The sequence below is a fragment of the Dinoponera quadriceps genome, unplaced genomic scaffold (genome assembly GCF_001313825.1).
Source record: "Dinoponera quadriceps isolate SergipeBrazil2010 unplaced genomic scaffold, ASM131382v1 scaffold466, whole genome shotgun sequence".
NCBI classification, from domain to species: Eukaryota; Metazoa; Arthropoda; class Insecta; order Hymenoptera; family Formicidae; genus Dinoponera; species Dinoponera quadriceps.
This window is the reverse complement of record NW_014554561.1, coordinates 8,233-15,985: the sequence shown is the minus strand read 5'-3', so window position 1 is coordinate 15,985 and position 7,753 is coordinate 8,233. Positions and strand designations below refer to the sequence as shown.

At 33.8% G+C, this 7,753-nt stretch overlaps 1 protein-coding gene across 1 annotated transcript in view; it reads left to right on the top strand.

Annotated features, from left to right (window-relative positions):
* LOC106752088 (L-galactose dehydrogenase-like) overlaps nucleotides 1-7,753 on the top strand; it is a 16,286-nt gene that overhangs the window by 1,135 nt on the left and 7,398 nt on the right. The gene's annotated exons all lie outside the window — the stretch shown is intronic.

Below are 7,753 nucleotides of genomic sequence, written 5' to 3'. Positions count from 1 at the left end.
CAATAATGAATATATTTATTAATGTAATAATAATGAACTATATGTATGTATTCGTGGATGATTTAATACAATGGCCATCGCAAATATTTCTAACCGACAGATACGAGATACAAGATATCAGTTAATTTTTGTATTTATTATTACATAACTATTAAAAAACAGTTGTACATTTACAAACATCTCTTCGATGAGGTATAATAAAAAAAACAGAATACAAAATCGTATAATACTTCGGTATATTCGGTAACTTAATTGAAGTCAATAATTTTAATACAGGAGTATTAAGAAAGCTCACCATTTGTTACAAATTTCTAACATTGTATTTCTATTGTAATTTCTAACATTGTATATCTTTGTGGCTAAAATTTCAATTAAAATTCTGTATAAGGGGGTAGTCTGGAACTTTGAAAATATCTATTTCTTTGTAAATGTTTTTCTTAAAAATTGTCTTCTTAAAAATGATTAAACATAGTATTTTCAAGTTTTATACACATATTCATCTACGCTTAAAGAAGTCACAACTAAACGTGTAAGCAGAAATAATAATTTATCCCAAAGTTATTCGCTGATCCATGCATTATCTCGAAAAGAATGTTTCTCCCTGGCGTCCAATATTGTAATAGTTGTCATCTGGAACAGAAAAGCCGAAAAGCTTGTTATTCAGTACGAGTGTGACTATATCTGGTATTAAAACAAATAATAAAAAATCAAATTTACTAAATTGCAGTACATAAAAAGAAGAAGATTGATTGTTGTCCACAATTTACAATTTTATTATGAAATAAACGTAAAAATTCGTAACATATCAAGTTGATTCAGATAGAAGTCATAGAAGGTCATGTGCTCTATGTGTGTTTTAAACTTGAAATAAATTGGTTAATTAAATATTGAGATATCATAGATGCCAGTTTATAAAAGTAGTTTCGAGAAAAATGGCAGAAAAGTTTGACATACAGTTTAACAATATGTATATAAAGATTTACGATACTTAAGTCAATCGACTATATCAGGACAGTAAAGTAGACTCTTTTTTTCATCGAAAAGTCTTGCAGATTGTTCAGTTCTGCGGGCCGCCCTTGCCTCTTTTGATGTGTCGGTCGATCGTTTGTTGGATTAAGTGGTGCGCTCGTCATTTTTGTTGTCCGTATGCTTCTGATTGCAGACCAAATTTTATTCCTATTTCTGATAAGACTTTTAACACGCTTGTATAACCTTCATTAAATATGTAAACTATTAAATAAGCGGCAATTTCAACATTTTTTGCCTCACAGTATATGTTTTAGGAGCGAAGATCCAAATGAGGGAATTTATATTTTCGTTGTTATTCTGTGTACTTGCGCTTAAGTATCACTGCAATAAATCATCCGTTGTCAAATATTCGTAAATAGGTTTTATGATTTCTTATACTTTAAGATCAAAAGCTGGAGGATGGTCAAAATTGACAAAAGTACCATTGGCTTTAGCTTGGCACCACTTACACCAATCCGAGGAGCAGAATGTGTGTTGTGGGTTTTCATTTGTTAACGATTCATGATAAAATATTGCTTATATGCTTTCTTCCATGTTTTCAATTGATTCCGGATCCCTTCTGATGGTCAAACCGTAATATGTATTCAAATCACCAATTAATTTATCCGTTAATTTTTCAACTCCTCTTCCTCCTCTTCCACCGATTCCTTTGTTTTGTTGTTTGCATTTCACAATCTTGTGCCTATTCTCTTCTCGAGGTGACCAACACACTCTTTTTCTTTACAATAAAGTCGTCGTATGGATTCAAATTTAATATTACTTTGAATGTTTTACTGTCCCTGTCTCTGATGAAGATAATGTACTTAATTCCATACTTTTCTTCTGATCGTTGAAACATTTCTTTTACATCTACAGCCATGCATCTACTTTCATCTTATCTGCATTTCAAAAATGATTTGCAGTACATTCGCTTTGATGATCCTCCAGTCAGGCTATATACTCCTCAGTGTCACCTCGATTTTTCCAGCAACCGCATGATTTACACGATTTAGATTTTACCAAAATATCGAATACTTTATTATTGAATTTCTCGATTAGCATTACTACATCGAGTAAAGAACTAAAGCCTCGTTTTTGTCATGTCCCATTACCAGAAATAGTCAAATAGAGCATAGTATTTCCCGACTTTGAATTTTCTTCTTTTCCTCTTCTACCGCTTTTTTGGTCAACAATTCATTGACTGCTTTCGTCGCAAAATGCAAGTTTTCAAGATATGCAGAATAAGCATTTTTTAAATATCCCTTGAACCATATCCATGATTCCGCATATAAAACATGTTTATTCTTTGTCTATCAAGACTTAATGTTTCTTAGTCACAACAATTCGTCTGTTTATTTCAAACGCCTTGTTGATCAAAGGAAACGAATTTATATAAAAAATTCCACAACAACATTACTGCAATTTTGAACCCCAATCCTCGTGCACTTGTTTCAGCAAACGTAACTTTTTACAGCTGACTAATTTACTTATGACTGAAAACACCATGAAAAAATAAAAAAATGCCACAACCATCGTTTCTACCAATAATGATATTTTCGTCTTCCGACGATCGCGCTTTTTTCACCGATGTACTTGCAAAATTTGTATCAGTTTCTGAATGTAACGATTACCACAAAATTTCCGTTTTTTCTTGCGTTCTGCATGTGCATGACCAAATTTCGAATCTTTTTATCTATTTTTCACGATACTTTAACGTTTGCTTTGTTCGAAGTTCGGAAGTAGACTAAACTAGTCCCTTTTATTTCGATATTCATACCATTTAACATAGAACGCGAGCGTGGCATGGTAAACAGCGTATCGGTCTACTACACTTAGAGGTCCCGGGTTCGATCCCCGGCAGAGCCGAAAAATTTTCATACGCTCGTAGTTCCTCTTCGATGGTCTGGCAAACCTCAAAAGTATTCTTGCCAAGAAAACCTCTCTCCAAAATTTGCCGTTCGGAACCGAGGTTTAAACAGTAGGTCCCGTATGCATGTATATAATCTGCGTGCGCACCACATGCATACGTAGTGAGAGAGATAGGCCTAAGCCCGTCACTGGGCTGGAGTGCCATTGGATGAATGAACTATTCAACATAAAATGACAAAAACACTAAATAAAGGGCAAGTTTGAATTTATATCCCGACCGAGTTTCGAACGTACAGAGTGTTGTATCAACATCTGACCCATTGTACGACGGGTTGCCTGCCCAAAGACATGAGCATCCAAATGGCAATTTCAGATTTGTCGATATAGTCACTTGCATACTTTTTTTTATTATGATAATTAGGATGATAATTAGGAACGCTATAATAACTTCGTTGGGAAGGTATGACTATATCGACAAATCCGAAATTACTATCTGGACACGCGCGCCTTCGGGCAGGAATCCCGTCATAATGAGTCGTATGTTGATGCAATACACTGTACAAGATTCTGCCTGCGCGCCGCTCTATGCAAATTTCTACACTAAAAGAAAAAAATCGATTTTTTTATAGTTCTAGACCAGAATACCCCCTTAAGTATCATCATCATCATTTCCTTTTATTCTTTCAGAAGCATAGGGCTTCCACAAAGCATTTCCAACGGACTCTGTTCCCGGCTAAGGCTCCAACTTCTTCTCAGGTCTTTCCCACTGTCCCGATCTCTTTATCTATCGTTCTTCTTTAGGTAATCCTGGATTTTCCCCTTCTACGTTGCCTTTGTGGATTTCAACTTAGAACTTGCCTTTCTATCGCTTCTAGATCCTTCCCCAAAGTATGTCCTATCTATTTCCACTTCATTTCCTTGATCTGTTAGGTTACTGTTTCTTCATTTCCTTGATCTGCTAGGTTACTGTTTTTCATTTGCCATTCACCAGAGATATTCGTTTGAAACGGTTTTTAACTACCAAATTTAAAAAATTCTTTTTAAACATTTATTTATAAAGATTTGTAAACTCTGAATAATTTTCTTTGTACACTTCCATGTTTCACATCCATAAAGCAATACTGATTTAACATTAGTCTTAAAAATCCGTAATTTTGTAGCGATAGATATCTTACCAGCTCTCTATATTTTATATAGCTGCATAAAGACTAAATTACTTTTCTGGATGCGTGCTTTATATCTATGCGTACTACATATCTATCTTTGCTCTACCACACCTTCTGTTATTCCATTGCCTAGATAAATAAACTTATCTATTTCTTCATACTTTGTCCTCCTTTGAAATTCCTTTCACTCTTCGCCTTTATCCTTAGCGATTTGATCTTTTCGCAGTTAATTTTAAGGCCAACGGATTTGCCTATGTTTTCTAGGTTTCTTAGCTTCATATTCATTCTGTCAAATATATACGAGTGCAAGCAAATATCATCTGCAAAGTCTGTCCTGCAGTTATTCTAATATACCCCAGCTAATTCCTCACTTTTTTTCTTGCATTACTTTGTTCATAACGTCATCCATTGTCATAAAAAAGATAATAGGAGGCAAAATATATCCCTGTCTTACTCCAGTTTTAACTTCTATAGGATCAGATAGTTTCCCTTCATGTACAACTTGACAAGTACTACAATTTCTTAATAAGATTAATTATACGTAATGGTATTCCATGTCCGTTCATTATTTTTCACATTTTGTTTCTGTTCATTGAGCCAAAGGCTTTATGAAAATCTACAAATACCAAATACAAATTTGCCAAATATTCCATTCTCAGTTCTATAATTAGTTCTATAATCCGGAGGGTGTTAATTTGACGCATGATCTATTTCCTCAGAATCCTGCTTGTTCTTTCCGTAGTCTCTACTCCACACAGTTTTTAATTCTATTTAACACTGTTCTGTTTAAAATTTAACTTGGGACGGAAGTAAAGTAATACCTCTCTAGTTCTTACATTTCATTACATCATCCTTTCTTGGGTATCTTTATTAACAAATCTCTTTTCCAGTCATTTAATATTATCGTTCTCCATATTTTCTTAAAGAGCGGATTTCTGTTGCTGTTGCTGCTCTATATTTCCTTTGAGTATTTCTGGTGGTATGTTATCTATTTCCAGGGCTTTGTCATTCTTTTTTTGTTATTTCGAGACTAGCTTAATTTCCTCTTTAGTTGGTTCCTCTATATATATCCTCTCATCTGTTATATTATCAGATAGTTCTAATTGATCTTCTTTGGATTGCAATTCTTGGTTTAATACTTCGGAAAAATATTCTCTCTATCTTGCTGTTTGCTCATTTTTATTCGCTAATAATTTTCCCTCTCTTTTTCTAATTGAGCGATTCTTTGTCTTCTTCTGTGCCAAAATTCTTGTAACTCATTACATTTCCTTCAGATTTCCTTCTCAAATTGCTTTCTCTGCTTGTGTTTCCATCTCACTTGTCCATTTCCTTCTGTTTGATCTTACATTCCTCTTTACCTCCTTGTCTTTTTCTTTATATTCTTTTTCCAACTGAAGTATTTTATTTTACGTGAAATTAGTTTGGCTTTTATATCTTTTCTCTTTTCTACTTCCCTCCATGTTTCTGCTGTCATCCAATCTTTCTTTCCTGGATTCTTATAGGCCAGAACCTGTTTTGCTGTTTCATTTAGCATATTGTTCATTTCTTCTCAATGTTGTTCTACATACTTATCTTTTATACCTTGAAGCCTTTGATACCGGTTTTGCAGTTGTATTTCAAACTCTTCCTTTACTTTTTCCTCTGCTAGTTTCTTAACATCATATCTCCTTGATTATGTTCCAGTATTATTATTTTGCTTTAATTTTGATTTTAAGGTAGCTACGTTGAGATAGTGATCGTTATTCATATCTGCACCTCTTTTATTTCTGACATTTATTAATGATGATCTCCATTTTCCGCTTACTTCTACATAGTCTATCTGGTTTTGTGTCTTACGATCTGAAGAAACCTATGATACTTTATGTATTCTTTTATGTGGAGTGTTCCTTCTATAATCATGTCATTTTCTGCACACCAATTTATGAAGATTTCGCCATTTTCGTTTGTTTCTCCTATTCCATTACTTGTTCGTACCCTGTATTCCCTTCGCCAATTTTGGCATTAAAGTCCCCCATAGTTATCACAATATCATTTTTTGATATGCAATGTTTAGTATGCAATTATCTTGCAGCTGTTTGTTTCTCCTTCTTTTTCTAAGCCTGTTCTGTAGGCGCATAACATTGTATTATGCTCACTTTGCGAGCTTTACCTTAAACCTGGCTGTCATAATCCTTTCTGAAACCGGCTTCCGTTTTAACAAACTTTTTGTTGCTTTCGTATTTAATAGCCAACTCCTTCCTTATGTTCATCCTCTTCTTCCGATCTTCCCGAATATATGAGTGTCAGTCTACTAGGCGTTTTTAACGTTATGTCCCGGAAGAGGATAAACGAAACAAACATCGCATACCCGCGCACTCGCGAGGCTTACTGGCAGATCTGCAGATCAGATAAAGATTCGGAAAGGCCCACTTAATCCGAGTTAAGAAAGTACATTAGGTGGTCCTTTATTTAGGTCAAAGAACTTAATCTCTTTACTTGGGATAGGACCATATGAGAGTGTTGAAAGGGAAATTCTGATTAAAGTAATTGAAAGGAAATGAATGAATACTATAAATATAACAAACTTAGTTAAATTTAGGATATTGAATAAAAGATTAGGATTTGAATAAAAGGGTTTATTCATTATAATAATAATATAATTTGCTTCCCACATAGATTAACAATAGTGATAAATTGATGAGAAAAGTCATTGTAAAAGATACAATATTTAAAAGATGAAACGGTTAACTAAAGTTAAACAATGAGAAATATGACTTAACATCAAAAAAACTGTTATAAATCAGCATTATTGGAATAATGCAAATAAAAGATGAAGATTAAAGTAAGATTAAGTAAAAAGTAATCTGTGTAACTTAATGTAATACAATCTGATTTAATGTAACAAGAATGTTTAACATATCGGTATGGTGAGAATAACAACATTATATAATACAAGGAAGATAATAATTACGCTGTATATGTGTGTGTTCTAATGAGTGAAGTGGGATTGGAGATTGGAGTGAAATTATAAAAAATCATAAATATGAAATAGAGACTTACAATTTAGGTGGATCGACTGGTGAATAGTACGTAGAACATGGCTCCGGTCGAACGATTAATACAAAACATTAATGCACATGTATACATGAGAACTAACATAATGACTGTGACAGTAACAAATGAAAGCTATAACGTAAAAAAAACTTTGAAACTGGATATCTAACCCGAGAATGAGAATCCGAGAATGCTAAGAACTGCTGAGAACTATCAAGATTTGTCAAAACTGCTAAAAGAATTGCGGGATATTGCTAAAGAACTGCACGGTACTACTAAAGGCGGCAAGAGAGTAGGGTTTTTACAGGAAGAATTTTATGAATAACAGGTGACGATTGCAAATGAGAACAATTTTCGTGGAAGGGAGATATGGGGGATTGGGAGGTTTCCCAATAGGTTCTTAAGGAGAAGATAACACAGGCCGACAAAATTTGGCAAAAACATTTTACCAGAAACCGGAGTATACTATCCCGAAGGTTTTTAACACACTGAATTCAAATCTGGCCTCAGAAATGCTCGTTTGGCTCAGGTTTCCGAAATATTATAACCTAAATGTGCAAAAAACACGATTTTAACTTATATTTGAGGTCATGCAGCATGGAGAAAACTTTCTTTTTCAAAAAACTGTTCAAAGTATCTCAAAGTATAGGTCTCAGTCTTTCAAATGCCGTTGAGTT